The sequence below is a fragment of the Lynx rufus genome, unplaced genomic scaffold, assembly GCF_022079265.1.
Source record: "Lynx rufus isolate CCGP_SWC_20201006 ecotype Redwood Valley unplaced genomic scaffold, mLynRuf1.p SCAF_6, whole genome shotgun sequence".
In the NCBI taxonomy this organism is placed as follows: domain Eukaryota; kingdom Metazoa; phylum Chordata; class Mammalia; order Carnivora; family Felidae; genus Lynx; species Lynx rufus.
In genome coordinates this window covers 111965454-111982525 of record NW_025814878.1, presented here as the reverse complement: position 1 = coordinate 111982525, position 17072 = coordinate 111965454, and the positions used below count along the sequence as shown (strand labels likewise).

Below are 17072 nucleotides of genomic sequence, written 5' to 3'. Positions count from 1 at the left end.
GCCTGATCCATCAGACTGGAGGTTTATGAATTTTACTGCTCTTCTCAAAGAGCCAGCTTTTGATTTCACGGACTTTATATTTCACTAGTTTTGGCTTTTAGCACTAATTCATTTCTTCTGCTTACTTTGGGTTTGATTTTCTCTTCTTTTTCTAGTGTCTTAAGGTGGAAGCTCAAGACATTGATTTGCAACCTCACTCCTCTAACACAGACATAATATTCTCCTCCTAGCACTTATATTAGCTACTTCCTGCAAATTTTGATACACTGTTTTCATTTCCATCGGTACAAAATACTTTCTGAATTCATGTTTGATTTTTTTTTTCCCTTTGACCCATGAGTTTCTTAATTAGTTTCCAAATATTTAGGGTTCTGGAAAAGACAGTTTTCTGTTATCAACTTAAAATTTAATTCCCTGTTGGTCAGATGACTTATTTTTTTATGATGTAAGTAATTTTAAATTTATTCACACTACTCTAGGGACAAAAATGTGGTCTATATTGGTAAATCTTGTATGTGTAATTGAGAAAAATGTATATTCTGCTGTACTAGGTAGATGTCAAATAAATGTCAATTAGGTCAACTGGCTGATAACGTTTAAACCTTCTAACTCATTACTGATATTTTGTCTTCTTGTTCTATCAGTTGAGTGGGTAAGGTACTGAAATGCCCAACTATAATTGCAGATCTGTTTCTCCTTTCAGTTCTATCAGTTTCTGATTCATATATTTTGAAGCTTATTAGGTACAAAAATATTTAGGACTATTAATTCTTTTTGAACTGACCACTTTATCACTATGAAACGGCCTTCTTTATTCCTGGTACTATTTATTCTCTGCTCTAAAATCTAGTTTGTCTGAGGGGTGCCTGGGTGGCTCAGTCGGTTGAGCATCGAACTTTGGCTCAGGTCATGATCTCACAGTTCGTGAGTTCCAACCCCACGTCGGGCTCTGTGCTGACAGCGGAGAGCCTGGAACCTGCTTTGGATTCTGTGTCTCCCTCTCTCTGCCCCTCCCCTGTTCATACTCTTTCTCTGTCTCAAAAATAAACATTAAAAAAATTAAATAAAATATTTAAATATGTTATATATCTGTATTGGACATTCTCAAGCTCTCCTATACTGCCTTGAAAATATGGAATACAGTCATAATAAATGTTTTAATATCTTTCTCCACTAACTCAATCATCTGTGTCTCTGTTTCTACTTACTGATTTTCCTTCTCAGGGGCTGTATTTTCTGTTTCATTCCAAGTCTGATATTTTCCACTGGAAGCCAAATGTAAATTTTACCTTGGTGAGTACTAGATATTTTTGTATACTTATAAATATTAAGCTTTGTTCTGGGATGCAGTTAAACTACTTGGAAATAGCTTCATCCTGCTGAGGTGTTTTTTTTTTTTTAAGCTTTGTTAGATGGGACCAGAGTCTTTAGTTTAGGGCTACATTTGCCCTACTGCAGAGGCAATACCTTTCTAAGTATTCTACCCAATATCCTATGACTTATATCTTCCTCTCTGGCTGGTGGGAACACAACATAAGAAAGAATCAGATTACTCCCTCTAATCATTTTGGGTGGTCTGTTCTTGACTTTGGGTAGCTTCCATAAAACACAACTGATCAGTACTCATCTGAAGACTTAAGGGGGACTCTGCAGACCTGGGAGTTCTTTGTGCAGCTCTTTCTTTTCCAAAATGTAGCCACCTTTGGCCTCACTGGCCTCCGGCTATCACCTAAACTCAAGGAGACTGCTGGGCTCTGCATGGGAATGCCCCCCCCCACCGGCCCCCCACCAACTTCCTTACACTGTAGCCTGGAAACTCTCTCCAGGTAGTAAGCTAGGATAACTAACTGTAGGCCTCATCTGTTTCTGGTTTCCTGGTGATCACTGTCTTATGCTGACTGTTGTCCAGTGTTTCAAACTTCATATATTTTTTCTGGGTTTTTTTTTTTTTTTGTTTGTTATGTGATTACAGCCAAAAGAGTAAATCAATCTCTGTTAATCCATCTTGGCCAGAAGCACAAGTCTATGAGTACATTTTCAAGCCAGAAAAAGGAAGATACACAGCTGAAAGAAAGAAAGAAAGAAAGAAAGAAAGAAAGAAAGAAAGAAAGAACGAACAGGAAGGAAGGAAGAAAAAGAGGAACAACAAACCACAAGTATTATGAATGGAGTTTCAAGTAGGAGAAAAAGTGATAAACACTGTTTAGAACAGATTTTGAGTCTGAAATTTGAAGGGTATAGGTTTTTCATGACATTAAAAAAGTCAAAGCCTGTAACTGAGGGGTGCCTGGGTGGATCAGTCAGTAAAGCCTCCAGCTCTTGGTTTCAGCTCAGATAATGATTTTGTGATTTGTGGGAAAGAGCCCTGCATTAGGCTGTGCTGGCAGTGCAGAGCCTGCTTGGGATTCTCTCTCTCTCTCTCTCTCTCTCTCTCTCTGCCCCTCCCCCTCTCAAAATAAATAAACTTAAAAAAAAAAAAAAGCCTGTAACTGATAAATGAATCTACCTCCAAAAATGGCAGGTACTTTATCAGCCAAAACTATGAAAATTTCTGGAAATCTGGGTAATTGCAGTCTCTTTTTTCCTTTAATCTATTAAGAAATGATTGTTTTAAACATTCCAAGAATAAAAAAAGTGTAACTTTACATTTATATAGGCCATTAATATACCACAATTAAAAAACTCTAAATTAGAGGACCCCTGGGTGGCTCAGCCAAACTCGTGGTTTTGGCTCAGGTCATGATCTCATGGTTTGTGAGTTCAAGTCCTGCATAGGACTCTGAGCTAACAGTGTGCAGCCTGCTTGGGATTCTCTGTCTCCCTCTCTCTGCCTCTCCCCTGCTTGCTCTCTATTTCTCTCTCTTAAAATAAATAAACATTAAAAAGAAATCTAAAATAAAAGAAAAATCCCCTTCTTTTGATTAATTCAACTGAAAAATACACAGTGAAAATCACCTTAATACTTGAAAGTCATAATGCTACAAAAGTTAGCTTGTGGTTGACATTGGTATAAAACTTGCTTTTGTTTTAAAACAAACCTCAAATGGACAATATGCAAAATCTCAATATTTTGCATTGATGCAATATGAGATACAATAATGTATCTCAATATACTGAGATTTTAATATTGCTTAAAGTGGAAAGAAAACTCCCTATTTAAATTTTTTTTAATGCTTATTTATTTTTGACAGAGAGAGAGACAGACAGCGCATGAGTGGGGGAGGGGCAGAGAGAGGGAGACACAGAATCCGAAGCAGGCTCCAGGCTCTGAACTATCAGCACAGAGCCCTATGCAGGGCTCGAACTCACACCACGAGATCATGACCTGAGCTGAAGTCGGACGCTCAACCGAATGAGCCACCCAGGCGCCCCAAGAAAACTCCCTATTTAGAACACACACATGGGGTGCCTGGGTGGCGCAGTCGGTTAAGCGTCCGACTTCAGCCAGGTCACGATCTCGCGGTCCGTGAGTTCGAGCCCCGTGTCGGGCTCTGGGCTGATGGCTCAGAGCCTGGAGCCTGTTTCCGATTCTGTGTCTCCCTCTCTCTCTGCCCCTCCCCCGTTCATGCTCTGTCTCTCTCTGTCCCAAAAATAAAATAAAACGTTGAAAAAAAAAATTTTTTAAAAAGAACACACACGTTGGGGCGCCTGGGTGGCTCAGTCGGTTAAGCGTCCGACTTCAGCTCAGGTCACGATCTCACGGTCCGTGAGTTCGAGCCCCGCGTCGGGCTCTGGGCTGATGGCTCAGAGCCTGGAGCCTGCTTCAGATTCTGTGTCTCCCTCTCTCTCTGACCCTCCCCCGTTCATGCTCTGTCTCTCTCTGTCTCAAAAATAAATAAACTTAAAAAAAAAGAACACACACATGCTGCAGAAGGACCTACAAGCAACATATGAACAGCAGTCTGTCACCAAATCATATGGCTTGCTTCTCTGTGTCTATTTACTTTACTTTTTTAAAATTTTATTTATTTTTGAGAGAGAGAAAGAGAGCATGAGCGGGGGAGGGGCAGAGAGAGAGGGAGACACAGAATCAGAAGCAGGCTCCAGGCTCTGAGCTGTCAGCACAGAGCCCAAAGCAGGGCTCGAACCCATGAATCACAAGATCACAACCTAAGCCGAAGTCGGATGCCCAACCGACTGAGCCACCCAGATGCCCCTCTTTTGTCTATTTAAACTTGTAACCAGTTCTAGCACCACTTGTAGATATCTGCCCTTAAAAAGCATACAGTGTCACAAGAAAACAACATACATAGATGCAAAGAAACAGACAAAACACAAAGGGGCAGAGAAGGCAATTATGAGTGCTGCTTGGATGACCTCCTTCCCCCTGCTCCCCTTCTTACTTTCCAAAGTGGCATCTGTGGCTCAGACTGGATTATTGGGAGCCTTGCCTTCATGCTACTCATCTGTCACTCATTCCAGTTATCAATGTCAATTATACAAAGTGGCCAGATTCCCAAAATTTCATCTAAAAGTTCTGAGTAAAGTTCTAAGCTGGGGTGCAAGGGAGGGCTTTTAATGGAGAGTGAGAAAGCAGAGAAGAAACTGAAGAAAGCTAACTGGAAAAAGAAAGGAGAATTAATCAAGAAGCTGAATACTGGGGGCACCTGGGTGGCTTGTCAGTTAAGCATCCAACTCTTGATTTCAGCTCAGGTCATGATCTCATAGTTCATAAGTTCAAACACAACGCGGAGTCTGCTTGGGATTCTCTCCTTCTCCCCGCCTCTCTCTGTCTCTCCCTCTCCCCGCCTCTCTCTGTCACTCCCTGGTTTGTGAACTCTCTCTCTCAAAATAAATAAATTAATTTTTAAAAAAAGCTGAATATTAAATCTGAGACTGGCTCATTCTAACCATAACCTTAAATCCCAGCTCCTCACCTTCACACATTCTTCCTGGAAAGTTAAGTTAACTTGGTTTTTTATCTACAGAGCCAAGAGTTGCCTCTTGAGTTAAAAAGTTATTCTATTAGCCAAAACTGAGTTAAAATTATAAAATTTAATACAGTTATATATTACAGAAAGTTTCAGAAATAAAGAGGAAAAAAATCATAATCCCAATATTACAATATAAGGGTACCTTCTTTTTTTTTTCAACGTTTTATTTTTTTTTATTTTTTATTTTTTTTTATTTTTGGGACAGAGAGAGACAGAGCATGAACGGGGGAGGGGCAGAGAGAGAGGGAGACACAGAATCGGAAACAGGCTCCAGGCTCTGAGCCATCAGCCCAGAGCCCGACGCGGGGCTCGAACTCACGGACCGCGAGATCGTGACCTGGCTGAAGTCGGACGCTTAACCGACTGCGCCACCCAGGCGCCCCAAGGGTACCTTCTTTTAAACAGATATTATTTTTTAGAGCAGTCGTAGGTTCACGGCAAAAACTGAGTAAAATAGCCAAAACAACCTTGAGAAGAACAAAGCTGAGAGAACTCACACTTCATGGTTCCAAACCTTAACTACAAAAGCTCCAACATCAAGACAGTGTGGTAGCAGAAATAAGGACAGACACCGATCTATGGGATAGAATTGAAAGCTGAGAAATAAACTCTTACATTTATGTTCAACTTGTATTTTTTTTTATTAAAAAAATTTTTTGATGTTTATTTACTTCTGAGACAGAGAGAGACAGAGCATGAGTGGGGGAGGGGCAGAGAGAGAGGGAGACACAGAATCTGAAGCAGGCTCCAGGCTGTGAGCTGTCAGCACAGAACCCGACGCAGGGCTCGAACTCATGGACCGCGAGATCATGACCTGAGCCGAAGTCGGGCGCTCAACTGACTGAGCCACCCAGGCGCCCCTCAACTTATATTTTCAAAATAGTTGCGGTGACAATTCAGTGGGGGAAACAACAGTCTTTTCAACAAATGAGACAGCTAGATCTCCAAAAGCAAAAGATGACAAAGTTTGACTACTGTACCTCCTACCACATACAAAAAGTAACTCAAAATGGATCAATGACAGCAATTTAAGAGCTAAAACTATCTACCTCCTAGAAGAAAGCATGGGGATTGTAAATCTTCACTGAGCATGAATTAGGCAATGGTGCCATATGTGAAAGTGAAAGCACAAGCAACAACAAAAAATAGAAGAGACTTCATGAAAATTAAAAACTTCTGTGCTTCAAAGAACACCATGAAGAAAGCAAAAAGACGTCACACAGGATGGGATGAAAATCTTCCCAATCACTTATCTGATAACAGGATTGATATCTAGAATACTTTAACTCCTAAGAGAGATGGGAAAGAAGGCAGAGTAGGAAGATCCTGAGCTCACCTCCCATCACGGACACACCGAGGTAACAATTCCATGTGACAAAACTCACAGTAAAAATTATGTGAAGACTGGCAGAACAGATCTTCAACAGTCGAAAACTTAAGGAGAAGACCACATCAAGGAGAGGAGGGGCAGAGACACAACTGGTGAACCAAAACCCCCAGGGCTGCAACCCACAGCGGGAGGGATATCACAGGCATGAAGGAGCCAGGAGACCAAGCCCCACAATGGGCGCCCCCAGCCCTGGGACCTGCACGGGAAAGATGAGACCCCGTAACATCTGGCTCTGAAAATCAGGGGGTCTTATTTCTTGGAGAATCACAGGGCCACAGGAAACCAAGACTCCTCTACTAAAGGGCCATGGTACTACTATCACCCAGTCTAAGACCCAGCACAGAAGCAGAGTTTGGAAAGTACCTGGGTTTTAAGTGAAGGAGATTTACTAATTGTTAGAACATGTGCTGGAGAGGGCAGGAATCTGCAGGAACCTTCCTGGAAAACAGAAGCCTGAAGGGTCCCCACATTTCTTGCCCTCCTTCAGCTTAGCTGGCCAGACACTTGTGGGAGCCAGTTTTGACACTCTCTACCTACCTTGCAAGCGTGCTAGCCCAGCCCTAGCATTCCCCTGTAGACCTGCCCCACCTGGCAGGCTTCCCTCCAAAGTGGATTCCACCGTACCACACCTGAAGGGCAGTCTCAGTCACGACCGACATTCCTGCGGAGCAACTACTACTCTGCCATACCTGGCGGGCAGCCCTAAGCTGAGAGGCAACCCTCTAAGCACCCCTCCAGACTTGTGCCCTGAAGAGTGAGGAAGCTAGCCCCATGCACCAGCATGCCCATACTAGCTATAGCAGGGTCTCTAGGCTAGCCGTGGGAATAAAGGCGGGCGGGGGGGGGGGGGGGGGAGGCCTGCCCACCAGTGCACCCAGAGGTAGAAGCCAGTCATTGAAGACAGCAGGACTGAGGGCTCGTCCCACCCACCAGCACATCCCCCAAAACTACAGCTGTAGCCACACAGGAGGCACACTCTGTCAACCAGTACCCTGCCAGAGATTGCAGCCCATCGCTGCTGACAGCCAAACTGAGGGCCAGCCCTGTCCACCAGCATGCCCACAGCAGTCACAGCCCATCCACAATAGATGAGCGCACACTACTAACACAGGGGACACCTTTAGAACAGCTGGTTACGGTGACGGGGTGGGTGGGGGGCTGCTGCACTGATGGACACTACAGGGTATCTTCTACATAAGGCCATTTACTTTCAGAGCAGGAGATATAGTTGACCTACCTAATACACAGAAACAAACAGAGATTCAGACAAAATGAAGGGACAGAGAAATATGTTCAAAATGAAAGGACAAAACCCCAGAAAAAATAAATGAAACAGAAGTAAGCAATCTGCTGATAAAGAGCTCAAAGTAATGGTCATAAAGAGACTCACCGGACTTGAAAGAAGAGTGAATGAACTCAGTGAGAACTTCAACAACAAAACAAAAAATATAAAAAAGAACCAGTCAGAGCTAAATACAATAACTGAAATGAAAAATACACTAGAGAGAATCAACAAATTAAAAGATGCAGAAGAATGGATGAGAGATCTAGAAGACGGGAAAGTGGAAAACAACCAAACTGAACAGCAAAAGGAAAAAGATATTTTTTCTTTAAGGAAAATAAGTTAAAGAGAACTCTGTGACAGCATCAAGCATATTAGCATTCACATAACAGGGGTCCAAGAAAGGGGTAGATAACTTACTTGAAGACATAATAGCTAAAAACTTCCCTAACCAGGGAAAAGAAACAGACATCCAAGTCCAGGAATGAAAGAGAGCCCCAAACAAGATGAACCCAAGGAGATCCACACCAAGACAGATAATAATTAAAATAGCAAAAGTTAAAGAAAATCTTAAAAGCAGCAATAGAAAAGCAAACAGTTACATACAAGGGAAACTCCATAAGACTGTCAGCTGATTTCCCAGCAGAAAACTTTCAGGCCAGAAGGGAGTGGCATGATATATTCAAAGTACTGAAAGGAAAAAACCTAAAGCCAAAATATTCTACCTGACAAGGTTATCATTCAGAATTGAAGGAGAAATAAAGAGTTTCCTAGACAACAAAAGGTAAGGGTGTTTACCACCACTAAACCAGCCTCACATTAAAATGAATTCTTTAAAGGGCGCCTGGGTGGCTCAGTCGGTTAAGCAGCCGACTTCAGCTCAGGTCATGATCTTGCGGTCCGTGAGTTTGAGCACTGCATCAGGCTCTGTGCTGACAGCTCAGAGCCTGAAGCCTGTTTCGGATTCTGTGTCTCCCTCTCTGACCCTCCCCCGTTCATGCTCTGTCTCTGTCTCAAAAATAAATAAACATTAAAAAAAAATTAAAAAAAAAATAAAATGAATTCTTTAAGTGGAAAAGAAAAGGGCATTAACTAAAAATTATGAAAGGAAAATATTTTACTGGTAAAAGCAAACACACTGTAAAAAGTAGATCACTTATAAAAATAGTATGAAGTTTAAAAGACAAAATTAGTAAAATTATAGAAAGTTATTTAAAAATATAATGTAGGGGCACTTGGGTGGCTCAGTCGGTGAAGCATCCAACTTCGGCTCAGGTCGATCTCATGGTTCCTGAGTTTGAGCCCCGCGTCCGGCTCTGTGCTGACAGCTCAGAGCCCGGAGCCTGCTTCAGCTTCTGTGTCTCCCTTGCTCTCTGCCCCTCTCCTGCTCACACTCTTGTCTCTCTTTCAAAAATAAACATCATAAAAAGAAATTTAAAAAAATATTATCTAAAAATAAAATATCAGACAGAAAACATGGACAGGGAAGTAAATATGTAGTGCTTTTAGAATGTGTTCAAACTTAAGTGACCATCAATTTAATCAATACAGTCATATACACAGATCGTTACATATAAACCTCATGGTAACCACAAACCAAAAACCTGTAAAATGTATATATATATATATATATATATATATATATATATATACACACAAAAATAAGATAAAATAAAGAGAAAGGAATCCAAACATAACACCAAAGAAAGTCAACAAATCACAAAGGAAGAGAGCAAAAGAAGAAATGAACAGAGAACCACAAAAACGACCAAAAAACAATGGACAAAATGGCAATAAATACACACCCATCAATAACTTTAAATGTAAATGGATTAAATGCTCCAATCAAAAGAAAGAGGGTGACAGAATAAACAAGATCCACCTATATGCTGTCTACAAGAGACTCACCTCAGAACTAAAAAAAGACGGAAAGTGAAGAGATATAAAGGTATTCCATGTAAATGGAAGTGGGAAAAAAAAAAAAAACTGAGACAGCAATACTTATATCAGAACAAACAGACTTTAAAACAAAGACTGTAAGAAGATACAAAGAAAGGCATTACATAATGATAAAGGGATTGATCTGATAAGAGGGTATGACAATTGTAAATATCTATGCACCCCACATAGAGACACCTAAATATATAAAGCAAATATTAACAGACACAAAGGGAGAAATTGACAGGAATACAACAACAGTAGGAGATGTTAACACCCTACTTACATCAATGGATAGATCATCCAGGCAAAAAAAATCAATAAGTAAACACTGGCTTTGAACAACACATTAGACCAGATGGACTTTGAACAGATATATACAGAACATTCCATCCAAAAACAGCAGAATACACATTCTTTTCAAGCACAGATGGAACATTTTCAGGATAGATCACATGTTAGGCCATGAAACAAGTTTCAATAAATTTAAGAAGACTTAAATCATACTAAATATCTTTTCCAACCACAACAGTATAAAACTAGAAATCAATTACAAGAAAAAAACTGGAAAAAACACAAAACATGTGGAGCCTAAAAAACATGCTACAACCAACCAATGGGTCAAATTAAATCAAGGAGGAAAAATAACTGGAGACAAATGCAAATGGAAACACAATGGTTCAAAATCTTTGGGATGCAGCAAAAGCAATTCTTAGAGGAAAGTTTATGTGATACAGGCCTACCTCAAGAAACAAGAAAAATCTCAAATAAACAATCTAATCTTACACCAAAATGAACTAGAAAGAGAATACGGGGCGCCTGGGTGGCTCAGTTGGTTAAGCGTCCCACTCCAGCTCAGGTCATGGTCTCACGGTTCATGAATTTGAGCCCCACATCAGGCTTTGTGCTGACAGCTCAGAGCCTGGAGTCTGCTTTGGATTCTGTGTCTCCACCAATCTCTGCCTCTCCCCTGCTCATGCTATGTTGTCTGTCTCCCTCTCTCTATCTCTCTCAAAAATAAGTAAAAAAAAAAAAAAAATTAAAAAAAAAAAGAGAGAATAAAGACTAAAGGTAGTAGAAGGAAGAAAACAATAAAGATCAGCGTGGAAATAAATGAAATACAGGCTTAAAAAACAACAGAAAAGATCAATGAAACTAAGTTGGTTTATTGACAAGATTAAAATTGACAAATCTTTAGTCAGACTCTTCAAGAAAAAATGAGAACCCAAGTAAAACAAAAAAAATGGAAGAGAAGTTACAAACGAGACCATAAAAATACAAAGGATTATAAAACACTACAACAAAAAATTATATGCCAACAAATTGAACAACCCGGAAGAAGTGGATAAATTCTTAGAAACATACCTTCTTCCAAGACTGAATCAAGAAGAAACAGAAAATCTGAACGGACCAATTCTTAGGAACAAAATTCAATCAGTAATCAAAACACTCTCCACAACAAAAGTCTACGACCAGATGGCTTCACAAGTGAATTCTACCAAAACATGTATGTTAAAAACTCTATCCTTCTCAAACTATTCCAAAAAAAAAAAAAAAAAAAATAGAAAAGGAAAGAAGGAAAGAATGCTTTCAGATTCATTTTATAAGGCCAGCAATTACCCTGATACAAAACCAAAGACACTACCCTACCCCCAAAAAACTTACAGAATACCTTAATGAACATAGATGTAAAGACCCTCAACAAAATATTAGCAAACCAAACCCAAAAACACATTAAAAGGATCATTCACCACTACAAGTGGGATTTAATCCAGTAATGCAAGGATGGTTCAATACATGCAAATCAATCAACAGAATACACCATGTTAACAAAATGACAAATAAAAACCAAGATCATCTCAACAGATGCAGAGAAAGTATTTGACGAGGCCGCCTGGGTGGCCCAGTCAGTTAAGTGTCTGACTCTTGATTTTGCTCAGGTCAAGATCCCAGCATCATGGGATCAAGACCTGAGTCAAGCTCCACACTCAGCATGGAGCCCACTTGGGATCCTTTCTCTTCCTGTCTCTCTGCCCCTCCCCCATTCTCATTTTTTCTTTCTCTCTCTCAAAATAAACTTCAAAAAAGTCCTTAAAAAAAGAAAAATATTTGACAAAATTCCATTCATGATGGAAAATTCCATTCAACAATGTGGGTAGAGAAGAAATACAGCTCAACATAATAAAGGCCATACATGACAAACCCACAACTAACATCATACTCAACAGTGAAAAGCTGAAAGCTTTTCCTCTAAGATCAGGAAGAAGGATGCCCACTTTCACCACTTTTATTCACCATAGTACTGGAAGTCCTAGCCACAGTAATCAGACAAGAAAAAGAAATAAAAAGTCTCCAAACTGGTAAGAAACAAGTTAAACTGTCACTATTTGCAGATGACATGATCCTATATACAGAAAACCTTAAAGACTCCACCAAAAAATTATTAGAAATAATAAATGAATTCAGTAAAAACAGCAAGATACAAAACCAACATATGGAAATCAGTTGTATTTCTATAAACTAATAACAAACTATCAGAAAAAGATATTAAGAAAATAGTTGCATCAAAAATAAGAACATACCTAGGAATAAATTTAACAAAGAAGGTGAAAGATCTGTACTCTAAAAAAACTGCAAGATATTGCTGGAAAAAAAAAATGAAGACAACGTAAATAAATTAAAAAGTTATATACCATGCCCGTGGATCGTAAGAATTAGTATTATTAAAATGTCCATACTACCCAAACCAATCCACAGATTCAATACAATCCCTATCAAAATACCAACGGCATTTTTCACAGAACTAGAAAAATCCTAAAATGTGTATAGAACAAGAGACCCCAATTAGCCAAAGTAATTTTGAGAAAGAGGAACAAAGCTGGAGGTATTACAATCCCAGATTTCAAACTATACTACAAAGCAATAGTAATCAAAACAGTATGGTACTGGCACAAAAGGAGACACACAGATCAATGGAACAGGATAAAAAGCCCAGAAATAAACCCAAGGTTCTATGGTACAATGAATCTACGACAAAAGAGGCAAAAATATACAATGGGGAAAAGACCATCTCTTCCGATAAATGGCGTTGAGAAAACTGGGCAGCTACATACAAAAGAATGAAACTGGACCACTTTTTTACACCACATACAAAAAGAAACTCAAAATGTATTAAAGATCTAAATGTAAGACCTGAAACTATAAAACTTCTAAAAGAAAACACAGGCAGTAAACTCTTAGACACTGGCCTTAGTAACTTGTTTTATATATGTCTCCCCAGACAAGGAAAACAAAAGCAAAACACAAAACAAAACAAAACTGGGACATCAAACTATAAAGCTTTTCCACAGTGAAGGAAACCACCAACAAAACAATAAGGCAACCTACTGAATGGGAGAAGATATCTGCTGATGATATATCCAAAATATATTAATGCAAAATATATAAAGAACTCATACAACTCAACACCAAAAGACAATCTGATTAAAACCTGGGCAGAGGACCTAAACAGGTATTTTCCCAAAGAGGACATATAGGTGGCCAACAAGTACATGAAAAGATGCTTAGCATCACTTATCAAGGAAATTCAAATTAAAACCACAATGAGATATTAACTAACACCTGTCAAAATGGCTATTATCAAAAAGATAAGAAATAACAACTGTTGGCAACAATGTGGAGAAAAGGGAACTTCCTTGCATTAGTTGTTGGGAATGGAAATTGGTGCAACCACTACAGAAAACAGTATGGAGGCTCCTCAAAAAATTGCAAGTAGAAATACCATATGACCCAGTAATTCCATTTCTGGATATTTAATCAAAGAAAACACTAAATGAAAACCATACTGGCACTCCTATGTTTACTGAAGCACCATTTACAACAGGCAAGATACAGAAACAACACACGTGTCCATCGATACATGAATGGCTAAAGAAAATGTGGTGTGTGTACACAATGGAATATTACACGGCCACAAAAGAGTGAAATCATGCATTCGCAACATGTATAGACCTAGAGCATATTATGCTAAATAAGTCAGACAGAGAAAGATAAATACCATCGGATTTCACTTATATATAGAACCTAAAAAACAAAACAGAAACAGAGTCATAAATATAGGAAAAAAAACCTGATGGCTACAAGAAGGGAGGGAGTTGGAGAGAGGTGAAATAGGTGAAGGGGATTAAGAGGTACAGACTTCCAGTTATAAATAAGTCATGGGGATGAAAAGCATAGCATAGGGAATACAGTCAATAATAGTGTAATAACTTCATTTAGTGACATATGACTACACTTACCATGGTGAGCATTTCATAATGTATCTAATTTTCACATCACTATATTGTACACCTGAAACTAATATAATGTCAACTATACTTCAATAAAAAAAATCTACAACTCAGTAATAAAGAAAACAAATAACCCAATTAAAAAATGGGCAGGGGTGCCCGGCTGGCTCAGTTGTGGAGCATGTGACTCTTGATCTCGGGGTTATGAATTTGAGCCCCACAATGGGTACAGAAATTACTTGAAAAATAAAAGTTAAAAAAATGGGCAAAGTATTCACATACACATTTCCTCCAAAGAAGATACATAAATAGCAAATAATCACATGAAAAGATGCTGAGGGAAAGTAGGGAAATGCAAATCAAAGCCACAGTAAGAGACCACTCCATACCCAATAGGATGGCTATTAGAAAAAAAGATCGTAACAAACACTGACAAAAATGTAGAAAAAGTAGAACCCTCATGCATTGCTAGTGGGAATGTAAAATGGTACAGCTGCTTTGGAAAACAGTGTGGCAATTCCTCTAAAAGTTAAACAGTTATCATCTGATCAACAGTTCTAAGACAAATGAAAACATATGTCCACACAAAACCTTATGCATCAATGTTCGTAACAGCATTATTCATATTAGCCAAAGAGTAGAAACAATCCTAATATCCATTAACTACTGAATGGGTAAATAAAACGTATATTCATGCAACACAACATTATTCAGCAATGAAAAGCAATAAAGTACTGATAATATGCTACATGAACAAATCTTGAAAATACTATGCTAAGTGAGAGCAAGACAAAAAAATACCATATATGCTATGATTCCATTGATATGAAATGTCCAGAACAGGCAAATCTATAGAGGCAGAAGGCAGAATGGTGGTCACTGAGAGTAATGGTTAGAAGTAGGAGTGACTGCTAACGGGTGTGACATTTCTTTTGGGGGTGACAAAATGCTCTGAAGTGGGATAATGGTAATAGTTGCACAATTTTGTGACTATATTGTTGAAATCTTTTTATTTTAATGTTTAATCATTTTTCAGAGAGAGAGTTTGAGCGGGGAAAGGGTAGAGAGAGAAGAGGACAGAGAATCTGAAGCAGGCTCTGTGCGGATAGCAGCAAGCCCGATGCAGGGCTCGAACTCATGAATGGTGAAATCATGACCTGAGCCAAAGTCGGAAGCTCAACTGATGAGCTACCCAGGTGCCCCACAATTCTGTAAATATACCGGAAACCACAGATTAACACACCTTAAAGAGGTGAATACCAGGCTATGTGAATTTTATCTCAATACAGCTGTTAGAAAAATTATCTTCTTGAATGGACATTAGCTCCTAACATACATTCTTCCAATGTATCTATTTTATGTAACACTGCTGTGAACATTTTTGTGCCTAGGCATTTATCATACTAAATAATTAAGAGTATGGATTCTTGGGGCACCTGGGTGGTTCAGAAGGTTAATAAGCAAGCATCTGACTCATGGTTTCAGCTCAGGTCATAATTTCACAGTTTGTGAGATCGAGTGCCATGTCAGGTTCCATGCTGACAGCGTGGAGCCTGCTTGGGATGCTCTTTCGCTCTCTCTCTCTCTCTCTCTCTCTCTGCCCCTCCCCTGCTCTCACTTGCTCCCTCTCCCTCCCTCTCTTAAAATAAATAAATAAACTTAAAAATAAGATTTTGAAAAAGAGTATGGATTCTTGGTGTGCCTGGCTGGATCAGTTGGTGGAGTGTGTGACTCTTGATCTCAGGGTTGTGGGTTCGAGGCCCAGGTTGGTGTGGAGATTTAAAGATAAAATCTTAAAAAAAAAAGAGAGAGAGAGAGAAAGTATGGATTCCTTTTTTTTAAGATTTTAATTTTATTTTTTACGTTTATTTGAGAGAGAGAGAGCACAAGCGCAAGCAGGGGAGGAGCAGAGAGAGAGGGAGAAACAGAATCCCAAGCAAGTTCGATCTCACAAGCAGTGAGATCATGACCTGAGCCAAAATCAAGAATCAGATGTTTAACCGACTGAGCCACCCAAGTGCCCCAACGAGTATGGATTCTTAACAGTCTGCTTTAGTGGCAACCCTGGCTTGACAACAATAGCAGCTATATGAGTGCTGCTTGGGCAAGTCACCCAACTACTTTGTGCCTCAATTTTCCCGTCTATCACATGAGATTAACAATATTCACACCTCTTGGAATTTTGAAAATTAAATTAAGTAAGGGCTTGGCATGGTGACTGTCACACAGTAAACTTTCAAACATTAGTAGTTATAACTGTCATCCTGGTTTGTATTATTTCCTTTTTTAATTTTTTTTTTTTAATTTTAGGGGTGGGGGAGGGACAAAGAGAGAGAGAAGGAGAGAGAATCTCAAGCAGGTTCCATGCTGAGCGTGGAGCTTAATGTAGGGCTGGATCTCACGACTCTGGGATCAGGACCCAAGCCAAAATCAAAAGTGGACACTCAACCAACCGAGCCACCCAGGCACCCCCCCCCCTTTTTTTTAGTTTTTTTTTTTTTTTAATTGAGATACAACTTACAAAAAATATGGAATGCTTCATGAATTTCCATGTCATTTTTGCACAGGAGCCACACTAATCTTCTCTATCATTTCTACTTTATTTTACTTTGTTTTCAAGTTTTATTTTATTTATTTGAGAGAGGCAGAAATAGGGGAAGTGGGCAAGGGGCAAAGAGAGGGAGAGAGAATCCAAGCAGGTTCCGTGCTGCCAGCACAGAGCCCGACGTGGGGCTCGAACTCACGAAACCGTGAGATCGTGACCTGAGCCAAGACCAAGAGTCAGACGCTTTACAACTGAGCCACCCAGGCACCTCTCGTTCCAATTTTGGCATACGTGCTGCCAAAGCAACCACCGCATTATTTTCTCAAGATGGTTTCTGGAAATGGTGTCACTGGGTCAAAACCCATGAACGTTTATGTTTTCGAATCCATTTTGCTAAACTACATTCCAAAAGGGGTGCACCAATTTTTGGTGCCAATAGTAAATATAGGAGAGAACCAAGGTAACCACACCATCATCAACATTATGTCACAGTAAGTTTTTTTGGTTAATTTCACAGCTGCCTCACTTTGGTTGTTCATTTTTGCTGCTTTGCCTTCAGCATCTTGAAACCCAACAGTTTTCTACTTATGCTGTGAATCCTGTACACCATGAGTACCTACTGAATGCAAAATCTGAGCAAGCCGCTATACTGGGAGCCACAATGGAAACTGAAAGGAGCAAGGCCAAGGATTTG

At 39.6% G+C, this 17072-nt stretch overlaps 1 protein-coding gene and 1 pseudogene across 7 annotated transcripts in view; both read right to left on the bottom strand.

Moving 5' to 3' along the window:
* The window catches only part of FKBP5 (FKBP prolyl isomerase 5), a 120785-nt gene that overhangs the window by 81033 nt on the left and 22680 nt on the right, over positions 1 to 17072 (bottom strand). The gene's annotated exons all lie outside the window — the stretch shown is intronic.
* LOC124529494 (uncharacterized) lies at positions 16356 to 16453 on the bottom strand (annotated as a pseudogene).